This window comes from Ambystoma mexicanum, chromosome 5p (genome assembly GCF_040938575.1).
Source record: "Ambystoma mexicanum isolate Mex_15411 chromosome 5p, UKY_AmexF1_1, whole genome shotgun sequence".
Taxonomy (NCBI): domain Eukaryota; kingdom Metazoa; phylum Chordata; class Amphibia; order Caudata; family Ambystomatidae; genus Ambystoma; species Ambystoma mexicanum.
The window spans coordinates 1,279,079,236-1,279,102,430 of record NC_090930.1 but is presented as its reverse complement, the minus strand read 5'-3'; positions in this window follow the sequence as shown (position 1 = coordinate 1,279,102,430).

Sequence of the window (23,195 nt, the reverse complement as noted above, 5' to 3'; positions counted from 1 at the left end):
TAGCTCCTTCCTCCATTTGTGTTGGATACTATTGCCAGTGAGCTTACCAATGTCTACTAGTCTATACTTGCCACCGATTATTATCTCAGTGTACTTGAGTGTGCTTGCTCCTTGTCGGTGATAGCCATTATTTTCTTCTATTCAAATTTCCACCACCTTGTAGTTGGATCATGCCCTTTACAGACTTTTGTATTGTCCCCACCATCATGGCGCGAGTATGCAGTAATCATCTGATCTATGGGAACGGGGCTTATGTGCATTACAAACTACAAACAAGCGAAGCTTCCCAGTTTCCCGGCTGAACTGTGTCCTTTTGGCTCTGTATCTCGTGTAAATCGAGTTACTAGGGAATGATCGCATCCCAATTGGCAGCTGGGAGACGTAAACTGAGCACAAGGTGTCTGACGATTTCTCCAGCTGGGATAAAGACACCCCAGTGGGTTGTGGAATTAGACACCTTGTCACAGTGCCGTTAAGGAGCTGCTTATTTCTGTGTGCGAGTGAGGGAAGGGAGTCGGACTAGCAGTTCTTTAAGCCATCGGGCGATCCTCTCTCTGCACGATTAGCTCTGCATTAGGCACTTACATTGCTGAGGTGTGGCCGCTGGATGGACACCGGGCGCTTAAGTATAAAACGGGTTTTGATCTTTTGATTGTATTATTATCGTCATTGTATGACTGATTTTAATGTACTCCTTTTGCACTAGTCAGTTTATTGTCCTTATTGTGTTCTACCCATTTTAACTGCCAGTTCTCATTTTGAATTCTTAACAAATGTGTTTTACTTACGATTGCTTCTTTGCTAGCACTATGTGATTTGCACATGTTTAGAATAGAGTTGCTTGTGATATGTGTTTTTCTGCTTAATGATATAATTGCATTGATTGTGTGACAGGTCTTTTACTTCCAGTTTGTCACTTTTGTAATTACCTATTGGGTTGCAAAGGTTTAACAGCGCACCTGCGCGCTAGCACTTCAGCACTTTGGCAATCTAGCACCTTAAGCAGTGTTAACACTGCAAGCAATTTTGCACAGGGGATATTAGCTCAGTGGCTACGCTGGAATTGGCTGCTACATTTTGCACATTATTGCACTGCACTTTATAGCAAATAATAATCTCCAACTGGAGTCATGTCAAAAAGGAAGGCAGTTGCCCCAGCCTACCCAGGGAGAGGGTCTAAAAATGATATAAAATGGTTAAACCCATTGATGATGTAAACGTGTTGAACTCAGGGGTCAGTGATTTATTGCATGACACAAAGGACTGTGATAGACTGCCAACACAGAGAGTGCTTTCTTCTAACAGCGGCTGATGAGAACATAATGGGGATAGGAAAGATCACACTGAGTGTTGAAACCCCCCCAGTGACTAATAGAGATAAGTTGGCTCCTCTTCAGATGGAATCACTGGTCTCATACGAAACAGGGACAAGAGAGGGCCAGGAAGGGGGCGAGAATGTTCAGCTCTCAGTGGGAAAGGCTAGTGTTAGCAACCCAGCACTGCCATGTGTTATCGAGCAAAACATACAAGGGTGATGACAATGACCTAGATTTTGGGGGAGACATCCTCATTATTGATCAGATAACCCTGATGCCACAGGAACAGGCAGGTGGCACAGTGGGCCCCAGTTGCCCTGCCATTAGCCTAAATAATAGATATTATGTGCTCGTTGAAGCTGTTACAAAAGTAGAGCAATGAGGAAGTTGGAAAGACTAGAAGCTTTGGGACAGGCCAATCTCAGCCAAAATGAGGTTCCCAGCAAAACAAGGCACCCATTTAATTGAAGCCCAAGAGAAGATGTACTTTGCGACCAAGGGTGGTCACGCTGGGTATGGACCCCCCCCCATGCAACGCATAAGTGCAGGTACAAGTACAGGGGCTCCTTTGAGGACCCTAGACTAGCAAAGCTGGCACAGGAAATAAAATATTTAAAAGACATAGTTCTGAACCTAAAAGACATAGTAATCCTCCTGAGGGAAATGGTAGAGGGGTGGGTGGAAGATAATGCATTATCCTGGGCAAGCACCCACCCAAATAAAAAAAACACCTCTTAAGGCTGCTCACCAGGTGGGAGAGACAACCAAAAACCCAAGTGCTGCATTTGCTGGCCCATCAGGTAAGCCTCCTGGCAAACGAGAGTCTGAGGATTGGGCATGTCCAATTACTGATGTCATTAATAACTACGTCAGGAGGAGCGATGCAGGTAGACGGGTAGGCCCTGAGCAGCAACCTCAATCCCTGGCTGCTCTCTGACGCCGCAAACCACGTCACTTGCCGCAAAATGTTCCGTGGGTGCCAAGAGAAAGGGATGATGATAGATTATCCATACTCAGGGGTACCATGAGGGGCAACAAAAAAGACCTGTTCGTAGTACTGTACACTGTTCCAAGAATCTCATAGAATACTTATAAAACACAGGATGCCCTCACTAATGAAGTAACTCACTGGTTTCATCACAAAAGGCGTTGTCTTGCAGTGATCCGCGAGGACATAACAAACTGCAGATGCAACAAAGTTTTGGTGGGCCCATATGACTACATTCAGATGTTCCTTAGAAACGGGGGCTTGGCCCAGAGGGTGTTGACGATCGAGCTTAGAACCTACCAACCTTTCAGGCTCCAACATCACACTCAAGCCTAATATTCCATTCCATATAGTTCATAGTGGGATGGCAAATATAGGTAACTGCTGCCCAAATACAACCATTGTAGATAACAAAGTGGCTGTGATGGACTCAGAGGGTGTTGACTGACTACCTTACCACAACAGCCAGCGAAACGTAGATAAGAGCCATGCAGTGAAATTCCTGAGCTGGAATATAGCAGGGTTGAAGAGGCATCTTATCGACTGTGAATGGTGTAATTTTACTGAGTCCCATAGTCTTGTGTGCCTCCAGGAAACATCATATCTAGAAGAGACTCGGATACTGGGATACCAGTCCTTCTGCATTCCTGCCCGGTATTAGGGGGAGACTGTATGGGGGTCTTGTGGTTTGGGTGATGGCAGATTTGAATTGAGCAGTCGAGCAGGTGCATACCGGCTCTCCGGATTTGCAGCAACTCAGTATAAAATATCATGGTGTGTTGAGAATGCTGTTATTTAACCTCTAGAACAGACCAAACCTAGCTAAAGCATCCGACACCATTACTCCACTGTGGGGGTGTGTGCTTAGCTGGGAGGTCAGTAATCCAGGGCCCTACCAGCTTGTTGTTATTGGGGATTTGAATTTACAGCTAGAGTCCCTCTGAGAACTGGATGAATTTTTGTTTGACCAAAACAAAGCATGAGGCATCCCACATCTAGAGCGTAACCCGTCCACTCAAACACACCCTTCTTCAGTCGAAACTGCACAATTTATTAATAGCCTTGACCTGAGGCCCTGCAATGGCCGTCTTAGAAAGGACCAGCCAGCACATTTTGCATATCACGTCCCAAATCGCAGGTCAGGATTGATCATGTACTGATCTGGGTTTGGGAATGGACTCTTGTTGGGGAATTTCAGGTCCTTGCGTTTAATTCTATAGAAACAGCGTTGTGCTCTGTACGAGCGTTGGATATATTTTCAAAATATAAGATGCCCTCCATCAAAGAAACCTGAAATGAAAGGCTGTTGATTTTTGCAATATCCCTATGTTTGTGTGAACATGAAGTGGACCACCACTAATGGTTAAGACTCTTTTGCATATGACCGAGGAGTGCACTGAACATTATACGGTCCCTGTAAGCCGACACTGTTATTGCTGAGCTGGTAAGAGGGTATGTTGACAATTCCATTTAACTTCACGTTAACAGATCAAACGAAGTACCATAAACCGAACTTGATCCATAGAAGGAAACAATGAGGCATGTTATGGTGTTATCGATGAGTAATTAACGTATTGCCCTTATACCCTCCTAATACACTGTAATTTGTCTAAATGTATGTGGAATTGGCTTGGGTTTTAGTTAGGACCTTTTGCTAATGAGAGAGAATCGGGTGAAAAAACAGGTGCCACCTATTCAAGGAAATACATTGGTTGTAGTTTCTCTTGAAAATAACAGTAGCCTAATGTGCATCTTCTAGGGAGGATAGCTCAGAGGCAATGTGCTCGCCTTGGAAGCAAGACGACACAGAGCAACACTGGTTCGATGCCCGGGTCCGCACTGAGAAACCTCTAGGTATTAGGTGCATTATAGATACCCAATTATATCATCTTTATACACAAAATAGTACTGTGCTTTTTGCTATTGCAGGGAGTTTTGTTGTGTGATCGATGTCGTCTTGTGACATTTGTTAGATATTTGTTTCCAAAGGTTTCAAATGATGATGTCTGCCATGTCTACTGATCTCCTGCATTGATTAACTGATCAGCCATTGAGTTCTTTCGTGAGCGGTTTAAAGCAGTGGCTCTGGATTGATGGGACTCTTGCCCCCGGCAGAGGAAGTTAGTTAATTTCGGGCAATGCTTCATGCCTTTGATGCGCAAAAACTATGAGCTCCTCGGAACCGTTCTAGTTAAAAAGATCTTCTTTTTATGGTCTTTTAAAAAAATGGATTTCCAAAGACCGCTCTGTGACCACACAGAACCGTCTTTCTAAATCAAACTGTCACGGCCCTGCCGTACATGAGTGTGTGCACAGGCTGACAGGCTCAGTAGGACCCTGAATCGCAGGACGAGGAGAACGGGTAAGTGTGTGGATGTGTGTGTGTTGTGTGTATGTATGTGTTTTGGATTAGGGGAGTCTTGGGGGAGAGGGAATGGGGGCGAGGTATTAGCATGGGAGAGTGGGGGTTTGGGGGAGATGTAAATAAAAAAAAAGAGGCAGGTCTATCTGAAAAGACCTCATTATTAAGGTTTCATGATGTACGATCAAAAGAACAACAGCCAATATAAATTGGTCTTTTTCTCATGAGACCTTAATAAAGAGGTCTTTTCACATAGAACCCATTGGAACAGGCCAATCGTCACCATTGGGGCTGTCTTGAACTGTCCATCTGTATAGATAAAATGCTGTCCCTGTTCCACCCAGACCATTGTTGGCGGTGACAAAAGGTCTTTCTTGCCACCACCAGTGCTGAAGAAAGTGCTATATAAAACCCCCCACCCACAAACTCTTTTTACTGACATTTTACTCAGATCAACAGCCACTAAGTTGTAACTCTGCAGGAGTGAGAACTGGATGGAACTTAAGACACTGTCACATGGGGCCTAGCACCATGTTCTCCCTAGCACACTGCACTAATGAAATCTCCTTAAATTTGCTAGAGATCTCTTAGAAGACATAGGAGCATGGTATTAGTTGGTTGGCAGGATAAAAGCGGACTGCGGCGAGAACACGTGGGCAACTTATATTATTTGCATTGAGCTTTTCAGGAGGTGCTGGAGAAAAAAGGGATGATCATTTGCTAAGTATTCTAGGTTTAGAGATGTTCAGGGGATATTGTTGTGATTGGGAGCCAACGTAACTCCGTGATCACGATTATGGTAAGTTTAAACACGTAGGGCCAGATTCATTGAATTTTTTTTGCATGGTTCAAAGTGATGTTGCACTGCTGAAAAGTGACGGCAGTGCAAAGTCACTTTGAAACGTGCAAAACATTCCATGAATCAGGCTCATAGGGCAAGTACGTGTTCAAATGCTGTATTGTATCAGAATGTTGATAAAGATTCACAGAAGTGTTTTATAATGGTGCAGTCCAATAGGAAAATGCTCTATGAACCAGGCCCTAATGAGGCTGTCCTATACTGATAAATAATCATGGCAAAAACATTTGAAGAAAGGCTATCATGACAACTCTACTCGTCCAAAAGAAAGTCATAATTTTAGAGAATTCACATGGTCTTGCATTACACATTCTCTGTCTGAAACATACGTTTTTCTACGTGAAAAGAGTACATTTATTGAGAAAAGCATGTTTGATTGACTGCTAACCGCTACAAGAAACAGGCATGCCCACATGGGACAAGGATTAAATTGACCACTAGAGTGATTTAGTTAGACCTGTTTTCAGCGCAGAAGAGAATATTCTGGCTCACAAAAGGTAACATATAGCAGCAAATTGAGCTGAACAGAGCTCTGAACTAATTCATGGTTTATTGAGTTCCCCTCATGTCAGCGGCAGCCCAGAATTACCTGAAGAGATCTGTCCAATAATCAGTCATGATGATGGACTACCAGCCCCGCTGCCTGTAGAAAGCCAGTAAAGATCTCAAGGTAATGCCGCGTGGCGAAATGAATGGTGAAGAATGGTGCACTACCCAAACGAACCAAGTAAGTAGAGCGCGCAACATCAATGTAAGCATTGCAAGTATTGCTGCTTCTTTATGCCTGTGCATACAAGTCAAAGGTATATTGAGACCGGAAAGGGCTTCAGACTGAATAGCTAATGTTCACGCTGCATTCATGGAAACTGATAGCAAAAGCAACTGCAGTGCATGTGGATTAAAGCAATGCAGTTCTACCCTTGGAGCGGACTGGTTGAAAATAAGTTTTCTGTGAGGAAGACGGGTAAATGGATATCGTTCAAAAGTCCACCATTTCGCCTGCATGATGCAATGAAAAGGTAATGACACATTACTATTTATTTATCATTCTTGATTGTAAAATGCTCAGTTGCTTCCCCAAGCTAGGTATGCACTCAATAAATACAATAATAATAACATTAATATGTACCTATGTATCCATCCATCTCCCCATAACGTTACCCTGACACTATTAGTCCAACAGGCAAATAAGTATAATATTCTACTGGAGAAGCATCACTTGAGGGCGGGCAGGGATGACAAAACACATATGTCAGTTATAATTGTAATTGTAATTGTTTATTTGTAAAGTGCTTTTATCCAAGTGAAGTGGTTCAAAGTGCTTCAAGGGGAGAAGGGAACAAGCGAATACAGTCATCATTCTTAGGCCTTGAAGATTCTGAATGATCAAAACAACAATAACTAGCATACTAGGCCAGAGGCATATCTACTAGTGTAAGTGCATGACAAAGATTGAGCGGAGAAGGGGGGAGGAATGTACAGAACCATAAACTACAGTATTACCGTACTAGACCTGTCAACATTTCAGATTGCTTGGTGGTTGGTCACCCAATGCACCTATTCATGAATATTTCAAGCACGACCAAGCAAGGGTTAGGCGACAGAGGGAGGACCAGACAGACAGATTTGGTAGGCCTAGTACATTCAAGGTTGTGCAAGTGGGCAGAACAGGAAGTATGAGGTAGGGGAAGGGGGGAAAATGTGCACCCAGCCCAGCAGAGGCCTAAGGTAAGTGCAAAGTGGTTGAACCTCTCATGGGGCATATTGCAGTAATGTCAAGCAGAGTGCAGAGGCCCAGGAGGCAAGTGCAGGACTGGCAGGGAGCCTGGTACCCGTGAGGCTCTGGAGGTGCACGAGGCGACCAGTCAGAGAACTGAGCAGGTTGGGGAAGAGAAAGAAGGAGGGAAAGAAACAGAGAATGGAGGTTAGCAGGGGAGAAGGAGAGAGAAAGAGGAAGAGAAGAGGAAGGTCTTGAGGAGTTTCTGGAACTTAAGAAGGTTCGGCTCAAGATGGAGAGAGGCAGGCAGGCTGTTCCTGAGAGAGGCACCTGCAGAGAATAAGGATCTACCCCCAAATCTCTGTTTGGAAAAACGACTCACCTGCCGAGAGTTGGAGGAGGCTGAGCAGAGGGCTCTAGAAGGAGAGTATTTGGAAGGGAGCACTGTAGATAGTTGGGGCCCTAGCCCCAGAAAGCCTTGTGGACTATGCAGAGGGACTTGAACTTAATCTTTGCAGTCACAGGGAGCCAGTGGAGTGATTTCAGTGCCAGAGAGATGTGTTCCCTGGGCTTGTGGCCAATAATAAGTCTTGCAGTTCTGTTCTGGATACAGTGAAGAGGTTGGAGAGTAGAAGTAGGAAGACTGAGGAAGAGACTGTTGCAGTAGTCAAGTCTTCCGAGAACCAGGACTCTGGAGACAGTGAGCCTCTGAACAGGTGCAGCTGGTAGTGAGTCTTTTTGGACATGTCCGAGATGTGAGAAGAGAAGGAGAGAGTGGAGTCAAAGTTGACCCCCACATTTTTTGCCTCACTGGAGGGGGCGCAGGACCAAGGGATGCAGGCCAGAGTGAGAGTGGGAAAGTGGGAGCAGGGGTCGCAATGCGGATGTTCTCTGTCTTGCTGGCATTAAGGCAGAGATCATTAGCAGCATACCAGGACTGAATTACGGATAGCTAGTCATGAATGAGCGAGGAGGAGGAAGAGGTTGAGGGTATTCTGAAAGAGAGCTGTGTGTCATCTGCATAACACTGAGGTCCCGATTCTCATCAAGGTGTTAAGTACCGAAAAGGACGTTAAAAGGGTTAACAAACTTTTCGGTACTTAAGACCTATTCTGAAGGTGGCGCTTTCTTCCGAAGTCGGAAGGAATGTGCCACTTTCAGAATACATGTGGCGGTTGCTAGGATGGGTTGGAAACCAAACTAGCAACCGCCACATTTCTAAACTGGCTTTTTGGAAGCCTATCCTTGTGTCACTCCTCCAGTTTAATATGTGCGCTAAACTAGCGCACATATACAGTACCCTTTTGGTGTCGTTAAACTGGAGGAGTGCCACAAGAAGCCTTGTTTGGTGTAAATGGAAGTGTCCATATACATCCGTGTTGTATATGGACACTTTCATGTACACCAAAGCAAACAGCTTCAACATTGCTGCAACGTTGAAGCTGCTTGCTTTGGTGTACATGAAAGTGTTCATATACAACACACGGGTGGGTGTATATGAGCACTTTCATTTACACCAAACTGAGCAGCTTCAACGTTGCATCTTGCAACATTGAAGTTGCTTGCTTTGGTGTAAATGAAAGTGTTCATATACACCGCACAGGTGTATATGAACATTTTCATTTACACTAAAGCGAGCAGCTTCAACGTTGCAGGATGCAACTTTGAAGCTTCTCGCTTTAAATTAAAGTGTTCATATACACCTCACGGGTGTATAGGAACACTTTTATTTAAACCAATGTGAGCAGCTTCAATGTTACATTCTGCAACGTTGAAGCTGTTGGTATTTAAGGTACTGAAAGGAAAGAGTAACTTACTAGAGAACAAGTCATCCTTAGTACCAGTAATCCTTGTGAAACGTGAATATGCTAAAGTAACCAAACTGGGAATATATTATATGCAGTGCATGTGTTTTTATATTTTTCATTATAACATGCATCTGCCAACAGCTGGCAATGTGTGAAATGTAAATAGTTCTTGAAGATCTCGACAAGCAAAGAAACACCTACCACATGGCCCAAAGCGATAGTGGTCCCTATTTAAAAAAAGGGCAATAGAGCTGATCCTGCCAACTACCGGCCTATTGCTCTTCTTGATACTATAGGGAAAATATTTGGTTCCCCATTACGTCAAAGGTTGGTTCAGTGGGCATGTAATGCCGGAAAATCAGCCTGTCGACAAACTGGGTTCACGCCACCAGTAGGCGTAGATGTAAACCTTATCTTACTAACCATTTTGAAATTAACAGCCCTGGAGTCCAAGAAAAAAGTTTCCTTTGCCTTTGTTGATTTACGACAGGCATTCAACGCAATCAACCGTCAAAAACTATGGGCCAAATTACGATTGTGGAAATGCCCTGAACAGCTCTTGGACCCAATTATCGCCTTACATACCAACACGACAATTCAGATAAGATTGAATTCTCAAGGCGACCTTACCCCTTCAATAAAGACATATAAAGGGGTAAAACAGGGCTGCCCACTCGCAGCGTATCTCTTTAAATTATTTCTTGCTGATCTGCCAGAGTGGTTGGAAGACAGCTTTCCGCCAAAGTTAAATGGATCCGAATTGAAATGTCTGATCTATGCTGACGACATTGTCTTAATTGACCAAACACAGATAGGGCTACAGCATCTCATCCAGAGGCGAAATGAATATTTAACTGTAAATGACCTGTCCTTAAATACTGAAAAAAAAAGATCATGTGTATTGGACATACATCCTCAAAGAAGGACAAAACATTCAGATGGGTCATTGAAAACAAGTACCTAAATACTGTGAAAACAATTTGCTACCTAGGAGTCCTGATAAATTATTCCCTCTGCGAAGCCGGTTGGTCCGGTGACTTAATAGATAGAACAAACATCCTAAGCTTACGAGGAGCCAAAATCAATAAAGAATATGGAACATTTTCAATTGCTCCTGTAACTATGTTCTATTTGCAGAAAGTAATACCCACACTCACTTTTGGCTTAGAAGCAGTTTGGAACCTGAATCACACCCTTTGGCATAGTCTCGAAGGAAAGTTTTGGAGACGAGTATTGGGCCTTCCAAACTACATCTCAATTAATGCCCTACGATATGAATTAGATTTAAATTCATTATATATGATGATAGTCTGGAAATCGCTATCTTTCCTCTGAAAATTATCTCTTGCATCAGATATTCCTGCATATTAAATCTTTTCCATCGAAAATGACTCCCTACATTCTTCACTTCTAACAACTTGGGTGAATAAATTAAAAGCGATAATGGTTGATGCAAATATCAGTGAGGCCGAACTTCTAGCGCGTCCTCAACATGCCAAAAAAAAGCTTGAGATTTGGGATTAGATCGCAACATACAACAGTCGCTCATCCCTTAAATCAACTCTGCCCCTTTCTCGAAGCATAGTGAAATTGCATTTTCAACCAAAGTATCTTATGAACTGCCCGTCACGCCACCCTAGGAGTCAGTTCTTAAGATTCCGCCTAAATGCCCTATGCAATAAAGAAATGCAATGGATTTGGTATCATAAAGATCTTAGGGACAACAAATGTCGGTTTTGTGACTCTCAGGCGGTTGAGTCCCTAAAACATCTTGTAACCGAATGTCCCATGCTGAGTTCTCAACGGGAACTCCACCTGAGTAAATTCAAGCCCTCTTGTTATGATGTGGACGACTGGTGGGACTTTGTCGTTGCCGGCAGAAACATCAATCTTTCATGCAGCTTAATCAATTTTTTAGATATGATTTTGAAGGATGACCTGATTTGAGTCGACCTTCACTACAGTTATGAATCTGGAGATTTTGATTTGGACTCCCTCAAGAAAGGATGTAACTAATCTCATGAAGGGAGATAACGTTTTGGAAACTTTGTGATTTAATTCTCTTTTGCTTGCTGCTTTTCTCTCTTTTCTTTTTTCTTCTACAAGATTGTTCTGAGTTTCTTTTCTCTCTGAGTTGATTAAGTTGGTCTGGAATCCACTATTGACAAAGGATGTTGTCTTAATGCAACAAAAGTTTGATATTTTATATTGAACTGTAGTTTTACAATTAAAACAAATGTAAAAAAAATAAATAAATACACTCACACTTGCTATATATCATAGATAATTGTCAAAGCGGGATTGTACACAGTAGCACAGACTTTGAGAAAACTCAATTAAAATCTAGAGAGCTCAAGTTACAGTTCACATGTTGTGCATTTGTGTGTGTGAGGGTGATAAAAGGTGTCTCTAACCGTGGTTCCACTGAAGTATGTGGAAGGGATTTTGAGCCGGTGATATGATGGACACAGTTATAAACTTAAAATCAAAAAGAAGTTCTGACTACCTGTTAAACTACACCAGAAGCATAGACAACATCAATAAAGGGTGTTCCAAATTTCACTAATGAAACTGTGTTTTTTCTATCCTTCAATTTAGACACCAGTGCAAGATCATAGATGGCCTGCTGCAACTTGACTGCGCAAGGACATCTTGTCAGGTAAAGGTAATTTTTGCTGCATGATCACAGGATTACTCACAGCATAGGTGTAATCTACCATGCTGATCGGGCTCTGGGCTTTGAGTAGAGGACTGCAAGTTCATGGATTGTACAGTACTCTAACTCATCCATTCTAGTTCAACCGATCTAGCTCACCCCACTCACCCATATTTTCTCACCTCTCCCACCTACTCATCCCACACCCAGTCTAGCTATATTCATCCCACACAGACTCCACCTTATCCTACTTTACTCAACACACTTTTCCGCTTCATTCTCACACACTCGACTTCATCCAACTCACCTGCTCTACATCACCCAACACACCCACTCAACCTTACCTGACTCAAGCACATTACCTCATGTTGCTCACCCATTCTACCTATACTCACTCACCCACTGTACCTCACCACACTCACCCACTCTACATCAACCATACAACCCTCTCTATCTCACCTCATTCACCCATTATGTATTGCTCATCTCACCCACTCCATATCCTCACACTCACTCACTCTAGCTCACCCCACTCACCCACTAAATGTCATGCCATTCACCCACTACACCTCACAACCTTACCCATGGTACCTAACCGCACTCACACAATACCCCACTCCACTTACCCACTATAACTCATACCACTAACCTATTATAGCACAATCCACTCTACATCAATACTCTCACCCACTCTTCACCAAGTTCGCTTTTGCATGACAGCAATGAAATACAAATGTTTACTGTGGACACGTTGCACATGACTCCACATGTGTTTTTCTGTCCATGTGCAGGTGAGGCGGCACCAGATGCAGAGAACGAGGAGTAAGAGGAGGAAGAATAGTCTGTGGCTCTTCAGACCACCAATGGAGGATGTGGAGTGGCTGGCCGTGAGAGTCCACTGGTGCTACAGACCATCCTGAGCCTTGCTGCAGACAATTATGTCTCAGTGGACTCCTGCAGCTTTGATGCTGAACGGATGGCCAGTCCTCAATTCTGGTGGAGGTGAGTGCACCAATAGGTGGAGCAGCTGGGGCCCGTGAGTCTACAGGGTGTCCGGTGCCTACACAAGGCCAGTGAGTGGTGTCATGCTCGTCTCTGGTGCTTATGGCTGCAAGGCCACACTTCCATGTATTAGTTCCTGGTCCAGGGGCAGATGTCGAGAGGAGAGGTGCAGTCCTGCAGCCAGAGACAGTGGCATGAGAGCAATGGCCTTTCTCCCTTAGGTCAGGCAGGCATGGGCCCTGCACACATGGGGGCCGTGTGCAGCCTGAGCAGACAGAGTAGGAGCAGCAGTATATAAGAAGACACAGGGAGGGGTTTAGTTCCACTGGTTGATTGCGCTGCTAGATCCAAAATATAGAACAAACAACAAATATATAGCAAAAGTGGGTGTCAATAAATCAACTGGCAGAACAAAGATAGTTGTCAAATGATTCTTGTATTCAAGTTTTTCAGTTTTAGGTTGCCAGAGAAGTTTGCCGACACGTGTTTCGACCTTGAACGGTCTTTCTGAAGGCAAAACTCTGTGTATCACAAGCAACAAATAATATGAACCTCAATCATATGGTACAAAACATTTGTCAAAGTGGCATTCATTGAGTTACACAGGAGTGCATTGCAAAAAGTAACCATACATATGTGTTCAAGGGCATAGAAACCAGGGGGGACCTCCAACACATTTAAAAAACAATATTGAAATCAATACATTACCATGATGCAAGAAACAGTACAAATGAATATGTTCAGGAACATGTCATCATGTGATAAAAACAAAAAGAAAGGGAAAAAAAGAACAGAGGCACAATGAGCCTCATTATATAATACCAACAGTGTTCAAATACAGTTTGAGAACTAGTACTTCAAATGGCCAATATGTGTTGGTGTTAAGCCCAACAATCTATATATCATTATTGGTTGTGTTACCAATGTGGCATGCAAGCGTTATTATTACGTGTGCAGCAACAGCTCCAGCCCCGTGCCACCGCCTGCCGTGCAGTCAACTACGCTTGTTCGCAAACCTTTGTGAAATAGCAAGAACTGATTTCACTTTCACTATATGGTGCAATAAAATGACCCTTGTGTTCAGTGTGTGAGTCTTGATTAAAAATATATATTGGTGAATAATTCACAGCAAGTCTATACAGCTGGTGAATGGAAAATATATTACTGAACTAGTTAGCCCATCGTCTGGTTCTTCATGGTTAACTGCTGCTGATTTAAGCAGTAGTGATATATGAAATTAGCCTATATCAAATATCAGAAGGAAAATACATGAGCCTATAGAGTTAAGGCACCCAACAGCCAATCTTGAATACTCGGTAGCCAACATTTTGATTACCTGTTTATTATCCTGTTATTACTAACATGGATAGATGTATAGCATTGAATCGATATGAAGCATCAGTCAATAGTGTCCATTAATGGAGTGATCTGGAGGGTAGGCGAAAAAAATTGAGAACCAAAATATAAGTGGTGAAGTGGTATGCCGTTCCACTTGCCAAAGCCTCAATGGAATCCAATGAAAGGGCATCCTCACACTGAAAGCGAATCCTGATCCTGCACGCAAGTGTTTCCTACCTGCAATATTCTATCATCGTTGCTACAGTGTCGGGTGTCTACTGCATCTCGCTACGCTCGGCCAGTGCAATCCCATTGCATTGGAGAAAAGCACCTAATACATGCCTAGTACGTGACGTGTCACGTGCTATTTTGCACTCACGTGACTGCCGGTTCAAACCAAAATGCAAATAAGTGCATGAGTTGTTACATGAAATGTGTGACACTCAAACTTATTGTATTTGAGACTCGAACATAAGGAATAACACTGTAAGTCCCAAAAAAAAAAACACAAAAGATGTCCAAAAGCTGGACATGGACACAACAGTAGTATTTGGGTCTCAACAAGGATACAGAACTACATGTTTCTCTATAGATGGCTGATGTGTGTAAGCATCATACTCTATAAGCATGGCAATGTAATTTCTGTTTACTGGTGCCATATTATTATTTTCGTATTTACACCTATGAAAATCAGTATGGCAATGGTGGAGCCCGGTGCTGGTCGTGCTGCCAGTCCTGCGCCTGTTTGCAAAATTATATCAAATTACACATAACCTATTTCCAGAGTTCATCATTCAACATCTTAACATGATTACATAGTACCCATTTTATATTCACAGCACACAACGTAGCATTTGCTCATTCAACCACTGAACGCAGACACTGGTCACTTTTATTTGTACTTCTATTCATATTTTTTTATTTTCTACTGTTGTATCCATGTCGGGCTTTTGGACCTCTTTTTTGTTGTTTTTTTTTGGATTTACAGTGTTATTCCTTATGTGCGAGTCTCAAATACAATACGTTTGAGCGTCACATATTTCACGTAACAACTCATGCGCTTATTTGCATTTTGATTTGAACCGGCAGTCACGTGAGCACAAAATAGCATGTGACACATCACATACTAGTCACGCATTAGGTGCTTTTCTCCAATGCAATGGGATTGCACTGGCCAGGCGTATCGAGACGTAGTAGACACCCGACGCTGTAGCAATGACGATAGAGTATTGCAGGTAGGAAACACTTGCGTGCGGGATCAGGATTCGCTTTCAGAGCGAGGATGCCCTTTAATTGGATTCCATTGAGGCTTTGGCAAGTGGAACTGCATACCACTTCACCACTTATATTTTGGTTCTCCATTTTTTTCGTTTACCCTCCAGATCACTCCATTAATGGACGCTATTGACTGATGCTTCATATTGATTCAACGCTATACATCTATCTGTGTTAGTAATAACAGGATAATAAACAGGTAATCCCAATTTTGGCAACCGAGTATTCAAGATTGGCTGTTGGGTGCCTTAATCCTATAGGCTCATGTATTTTCCTTCTGATATTTGATACAGGCTAATTTTATCATATATCACTACTGCTCAATTCAGCAGCAGTTAACCATGAAGGACCAGACGATGGGCTAACTAGTTCGGTAATATATTTTCCATTCACCAGCTGTATAGACTTGCTTTGAATTATTCACCAACATCTATTTTTAATCAAGACTCACACGCTGAACACAAGGGCCATTTTATTGCACCATATAGTGAAAGTGAAATCAGGACTTGCTATTTCACAAAGGTTTGCGAACAGGCGTAGTTGACTGCACAGCAGGCGGTGGCACAGGGCTGGGGCTGTTGCTGCACATGTAATAATAGCGATTGCATGCCACATTGGTAACACAACCAATGATGATATATATAGATCATTGGGCTTAACACCAACAAATATTGGCCATTTGAAGTACTAGTTCTCAAACTGTATTTGAACAATGTTGGTATTATATAATGAGGGGCATTCTGCCTCTGTTTTTTTTCCCTTTCTTTTTGTTTTTATAACACGATGACATGTTCCTGAACATATTCATTTGCACTGTTTCTTGCATGATGGTAATGTATTGATGTCAATATTGTTTTTTAAATGTGTTGGATGTCACCCCTGGTTTCTATGCCCTTGAACACATATGTATGGTTACCTTTTGCAATGCACTCCTGTTTAACTCAATGAATGCCACTTTGACAAATGTTTTGTACCATATGATTGCGGTTCATATTATTTGTTGCTTGTGATACACAGAGTTTTGCCTTGAGAAAGACCGTTGAAGGTCGAAACACGTGTCGGCAAACTTCTCTGGCAACCTAAAACAGAAATACTTGAATACAAGAATCATTTGACAACTACCTTTGCCAGTTGATTACTGACACCCACCTTTGCTATATATTTGTTGTTTGTTCTATATTTTGGATCTAGGAGCCCAATCAACCAGTGGAACTAAACCCCTCCCTGTTTCTTGTTGTTTATGTGCAGTAGGCTTGAGGTTCCTACTAGTTCTACCACCCTGCAGCAGCTAGTGGCCTTACTATAGGCAGATTCTACTTTGGGCTTTTTTGCTCGACTGCTACCATGAGCTGGCATACCTCAATTTTATTGTTTACCCCGCAGCAGTGTATAAGACACGTTTTATATTGCTCAAGCAGTGTTTGGCTGAGGGCATGGAGAAGGTTGCCAATTCCATGATCCCCCCAGCAACACAGGTGGATCAACAGCTGCAGGTCATGCAGTCCACAAGCCGTTCCCACAGGCTCTGCATGGAGGCCAACATCAGGGGCAGACGGGCAGATCTGAGGTCTCTACAGGCATCCCTGCTTGCAGATGGTCAGGCACACAGGGAAGCCCTGAGGCATGAGTTGTTGGCCGACAGAGCTGTAATCCATGAGGAAGAGGCAGCCACCAGAAGACAGTTCAGCCAGGAGATGCTATCAAGGAGGGAATCAGTCCAACCCGTGAAGTTGTGCATGGTGACCTCCAAGCCCTGAGTCTGCTTGTTCATTCATCAGCATCATGCATGGCTACTGCCACTGAGGACCAGGTCAGGGCACTGCACGGTGAGCCTCCAGCACCACTTCAACCTTCTGATTCAAGGCAGGATGGTGGTGCCAGCAGAGACATGCCTCCCTGTCTATAAGCCCATGGAGGGGATTTATTTTAAAAAATGTCATTTAACTTCCACCCATGTGGAAGTTGACATGCACCCTGCCCCTCCCCTGTCTTCATTTTGGATTTGCCCTTTGAAGTTTTTATTTATATTATTTTACTTATTTTTTCCTTGAGTTGTGATGTTGACCTCTCAAGGCCATGATGTTAGCAGTGGTGGACATGCAGGCATGTATAGTGAGGTCAACTGGCATGTTTGCATGGTGGTGCACAGGATGGCATGTGCTGGTAACTATGGGTTCAGTGTTCCCTTGCACATGTGTGCTGTGTGAATGGTACTTCACTATGCCTGTTGTAATGTCTTCTCCCATGTTGTTTCAGTAATCTGTGATCTGGCGGTGACTGCTGTCCCGAGGGAGATACCCTGCACCCTTTGATGTCCATGCTCCCCATGCCCTCCACCAGGCACTCTCCCTCCTGTACCTAATTTGGAGACACAGTTCCAGGTGAAGGTGATGCAGGATTCACACCATGCTGATGCAGTCACCAGATAAGCATTAGCACCGTCTTGCATGTTGATCATGCGTCATTGGTCACCATGTTTGCTGCATGTGTAACTTAACCTATATGTGCTTTGCATGCTAACATGCTAGTATTTTTTATTTAAGTGGTACTCATGTCACTGTGCTACCTACCTTGGTCAATTCATTTATGGGTTTACATACTGTGGTGTAGTGCACGTAATTGGTGATCTCCAATCCAAGCAGTACACTGCTTGATGTGTCATTTGCTTGGTCTTCCCTCTCACTGTCACTCTCACTCCCTCTCTCTTTTGTGGTACACTGAATTCATGGGCATGTCATTATCTATGTCCTGTCACCCTTTTGCTCCCTGTGGTGCTTCTGCAGTGGGTGCCCTGTGCATGTTTTCAGTATCAATTAATGTGTTGTCATGTATATGCATGTTCTTTCTGTTGTTAGTATGCATGTCATTAGATTAAGGGTAAGTGTTTCCCAATGGTTTGCATCGTATGCAAGGCAAGTGGGTACCCTGTGCAGGTAAGTGAAGGGCATTTGCATGTGCCTGTGTAGTGTTTGCCTGTGAGTCTTGCACTCTTTGTGATCACTTGGGATTGACCTGTTCTGTGGGTCCCCATTACATCTTAATGGGTGCATGTTTCACAAGGTGTGGTTCTGGTGATAGATCTGGGCATGGTGTTTGTAAGGATTGGTGGGGCCACTGGTTTCATATTCTGAATTGTGGGAGTTCCAACTGTGTGGACATTTCTTGGGTGTTTGGGAGTGGGTTGCAGACCTGGCTGTTTGTGGCCTGTGACAGGTGTTGATGGTTGCCCTGGTGTGTGTCTCATTGCACTTTGACCATGTGTACTGAGTGACACTTCACATCCCTCACAATGTTTGTTGGGTTATGGATCCACAGCGCATTTGGCCTCTCTTGCTTAGGGTCCCCCAATTATGATGTGCAGCACCAGTTACAAGCCACAACCATGTGAATATTCAAGCACATTTTTGGGATGCTATGTTGTGTACCAGCACATTACGTTTAGTGGTGTCAGCAGCACCATGGTGTTTGCAGCTTCAAATTGAGCGTAGCTGTGTGCATGGTACTGCTGCATTACATTAAATGCAGTATTTGACCAATTGTATGCTGTCACAATGAAGTATGCATTGACCATGCACTTTTTGTTTGCATCCTACATTTAGCATGCATGTATCAATGTTTGCAGTATCACAATGCTTTGTGTTGTCTGCTTATGTCTTCCATGGCAGTTGCCTAAGTGGGCAACCTTCCATTCTGACATCGGACTCTGTGAATTGATGTGGCAAGCATGATCCTGCCAGGAGTGCAAAATGTGAGTATTTGTGTACTTGCATTCTTGTGCTTTGCATCACGGCTGAACTCTACAAAATGTGCAGGGAACTTTCAAAACCATTCACTTTATCTTCTACCCATGCTCCTTCACAGTCCATTTGTAATGCACTTGACTCTCACTTCTTTAAAAAAACAATGGACATACTGAATAACCTTGTCACACACTCTTCAAACACAACCCTACACCCTCTGCCTCCACTACCACTCACCCTCCTCCTTTGTCCTTCTCCTCCTTTGCTCCTGTCTCCCCTGAAGAAGTCACCAGAGTTGGCCATGAAAGTTTCTTCCAAATAGGTTGTCCCATGCTCATCACAAACAATCAAGGGCAACATCTCCTCTCTCATCCCTGTTCTTGCTGATCTCTACAACCAATCCTTTGCTACTGGTCCTTTTCCATCCTCCCTCAAGTACTCCCTTCTGCGGCACATCCTTACAATACCATCTGCAGACCCTGCCAGCCCAGCCAACTACCGCCCCATTTCCATCACCCACTTCTGGGGAAAACTGCTAGAGAAATCGTACCTCCCCCAACTTAATGCCCATACTGAACTGGTTGATGGTCTACAAGACCACTAGTGTGGATTCCAAGCTTTCTGAGCGACGAACATTGCTCTCCTGAACACCTGTGATGAACTGCTCGCATCCCTCAATTCAAAATCCCATGCTGTCCTCATCATCCTTGATCTCTCTTCTGCATTTGACACAATGAACCATTCCATCTTCATAAAAAGTCATCATGATACACTTGGTATCTCAGAGCGGGCACTTGACTGGCTTAGCTCATTCCTAACTGACCATTCCTCCAAAACCATTCTTGGCCCTTTCAACTCCCCTACTTCCACCTCCACTTGTGGTGTATACCAGGGCTCCATTATTTTGCCTTGCATCTTTAACATATACATTTCCCTGCTGGAACACTTTGTTGCATCCTTCTCCACCAAATTCCAAAATTCCAATGGTATTCTGATGACACACAACTCTTCTTCAAAATTCCTACTGAGGCCCTGGCACCTTCCTTCATCCCCAACTGCCTCTCTGCCATCCAGGTGTGGTGCACTGCAAATGACCTCTGCTCCTATGCAGCAAAACCTACAGTGTCCCTATTGAATCCCCTGCACAAAAGTTATTCCCTTAACTCTGGCCTTCCTACATGGGCTCCCATCCTGCCCCCTCCTCTGAAGCCAGGATGCTTGGAGTCATCTTCGACTCCACCCTTTCCTTCATCCCTCATATTCAGGACATTGTCAATAAGTCCCACATTCAGCTCTTCTTTCCCAATGTAAATGTACCCTTCCGCACCTTCCCCAAGAGACTCAATGTTACCCATGCTCTTATTCTCTCCAGGCTAGACTACTGCAACAGCCTCCTTTTTAATATTCCTTTGTCAACTCTGCACCCCCTTCAGCCTACCCAGAATAGGGCAACAAGACTTATCCTTGGCCTCAGACCCAGGGACCACATCTCTCCTGCTCTACAAAGTCTTCAATGGCTCACGTCTCTGCATGGATTAAATTCATGTTCATCTGTATCACCCATAAGGCTATTTGGGGCCAGTGCCCACTCTATCTTTAATGTTCCTGATCAAATACTCCCCTTCTAGACTACTGGCTTGCTCTGCCACCAACTCCCTGCGTGTGAAGCAGTTTGCTAAACAGAGAGCTGGTGGTCGATCAGTTTCCTCGGCGGGCTGCCTTTTGTGTAATAGCCACCCTCTCACTCTCCGTCTTGAGCAGGACCTCCTTAAGTTCCCAAAAAGCCTGAAGACCTTTGTCTTTTCCTCTCCCTTTTCCTATTCTCTTCCCTGCTAATCATACAAGGCATGGTATGTTCATCTCCCCTCCTAGTTATTCTCATGATTTGTTTGTACTATTAATCCAATTATTTATCTTGATTGTAATTAATTGTCCAACTAACCCTCTCCATACCCTGTTGCCCTGTGGGTGCTTTGAAACAGTTTTGATAATTGTATAAGCGCCTATCAAGTGAACAATACATAAATGAATAAATAAATGTGTTCCCATGACTGTGTTCAGTGCACTGTTATAAAACTACGCAGATGATGGCATGCCTTGCCATGTCATTGTTAGTCTTTCAGGGGTGTCCCTCCTTTTTTGTGTGCTCAATTATCGGAAAATTTACTTTATTATTGTTTTTTATTCATTTCCATCGGTAGAGAGCTCCTAACCCAGAGGTATGTGGTTGCTTGTTACAGTACATAGGTGAAACAGCCAACTGGCATATTGCATGATATGGATGAGTAGGCATAATTCAATATAACAATGACCAAGATGACACAGTTTGATCGAGTGAAGCTACAGGTCTTATGTAAAGAGCCAGATTAAACATTTTTTGTGGAAGGAGTATAGCTAATGGTCAGATCTGGGTGAGAGGGGTAAGGCATTCCATTGTTTGGCCACCACTACTGGAAACCTGCGGCTGCCTGCTTTAGCTCCTTTGAATTTAGGCATGGTGAGTAGGTGGGAGGTGATGGCTCAAGGGGGTTTCTCAGAGTGGTGTTTGGTAATTTTGTTGGTGAGGTATTTTGGGGCTGTGTTAGTGATGCACTTGCGTGTGATGGAGAGGGTGTTAAATTAGATGCAGTTTATGACAGTAGACAATAAGCAGTGTGTCTAACATCTGAGCTATTTTAATTTATTGGGATATTCAGTGCTGCTCTTAGGGCGTTGTTCTGAATTATTTGTATTTTTTTGGTGTTGTGATACGTGTCTTCTCATTTTCATGCAGCATGTTGACTGATGCATGTGTTGTGTATGAGTCATCGGCTAGTGAATGGGGATATGCAACATGCTCATTTGCTGCATTTTATTAAGGGGGACAGGCAGTGTGGGGGATGCTGTTGTTGGTCAATGTATGTGTTTTGTGTGTTTGATTTGCATGCAGTGTGCAGGTGTTGCTGCATGTGTGCTCCAACACATGGTTATGGTTGTCTTGTGATTTGTTGTTTGCATGTGTTGCATGTCACTGACGGGTGCCTGTGACTCTTGACGTTTTGGGTGCAATGATATGTTAGCTGCACTCAGTTTCATTTTGTTAATTGTCTGCAGATCCTTCCGTCAGGGAATTATGGCTATTTCCTGTGATGAAAATTGAATGACGACTGCATGCCAAGGGGGCAGGTAAGATGTGCATTTATCTTGATCATTATAGAATCTACTTTTGTTTCTGCATGTCTGGATGTGATAATTCTGGTGGGTCACACACTTTGTCACACCTATTGCTTATATTTCTTTTGTGGGTGGGGTTTATTTTGGTCATGTTGACATGTTGAGTAACTTGTGTGTCAATACTGTACTGCTTTTCTACACCCCACAATAGGGACTTGTTTGTGTGCATCATGCATATTGTAGGACATGTGTTCAGCTATTTGAAATTGTGCTTGTTGTATTTTGTGTCCATGTAAATTGTTGATGACATGTATGGCTTGCAGCTCAGACATAATGTTTCAGGATTTGTCGATGTTTACACATTTGACAGGTTTGTTAGTTAGGCAGATCCGCCAGAGTGCCAGGGGACCACCACTGTGGGGATAGTGTGTGGTATGAATATCTTTTGACTTTACACATGGGATGGTTTTGGTGCCAAAGAGGTGATTTAATTAAATGATTGGCATGGCGGTAGTGGTGTCATCACTCTTCAATGTGTTTCTTTTGGAAACTACAAGAAATGCCTTTTTAGTTCTAAGGGATGCACACACATTTGCACTTCCAAGGGCACTTTCTCAGGGTGGTTTTGTGGGTACAGTGATTGTCCCATTGTCATCATATAATGGCATGTGGGATTTGACGCGATTGTGTGCACTCCACAGGGGAAGGATTTTATGTGAAATAAGATTGCATAAACTGGGTACGTGCATCCTCTTCATGAGCCCTTTGCCCAGCGATAGACAAGGGGTGTGCCTGTGGTGTGTATGGGGTGCCACCATCATGTCCACCGGGACACCACACCGTGTTACAACATTGTGCAGAACACATGCTGCCACAATGATCCTGCACACTACTGGTGGTGCATATAGCAACACACCACCAGAGTGGTCAAGAGAGCGGAAACGGGACTTGAGCACTCCAAATGTGCACTCCACTATGCCC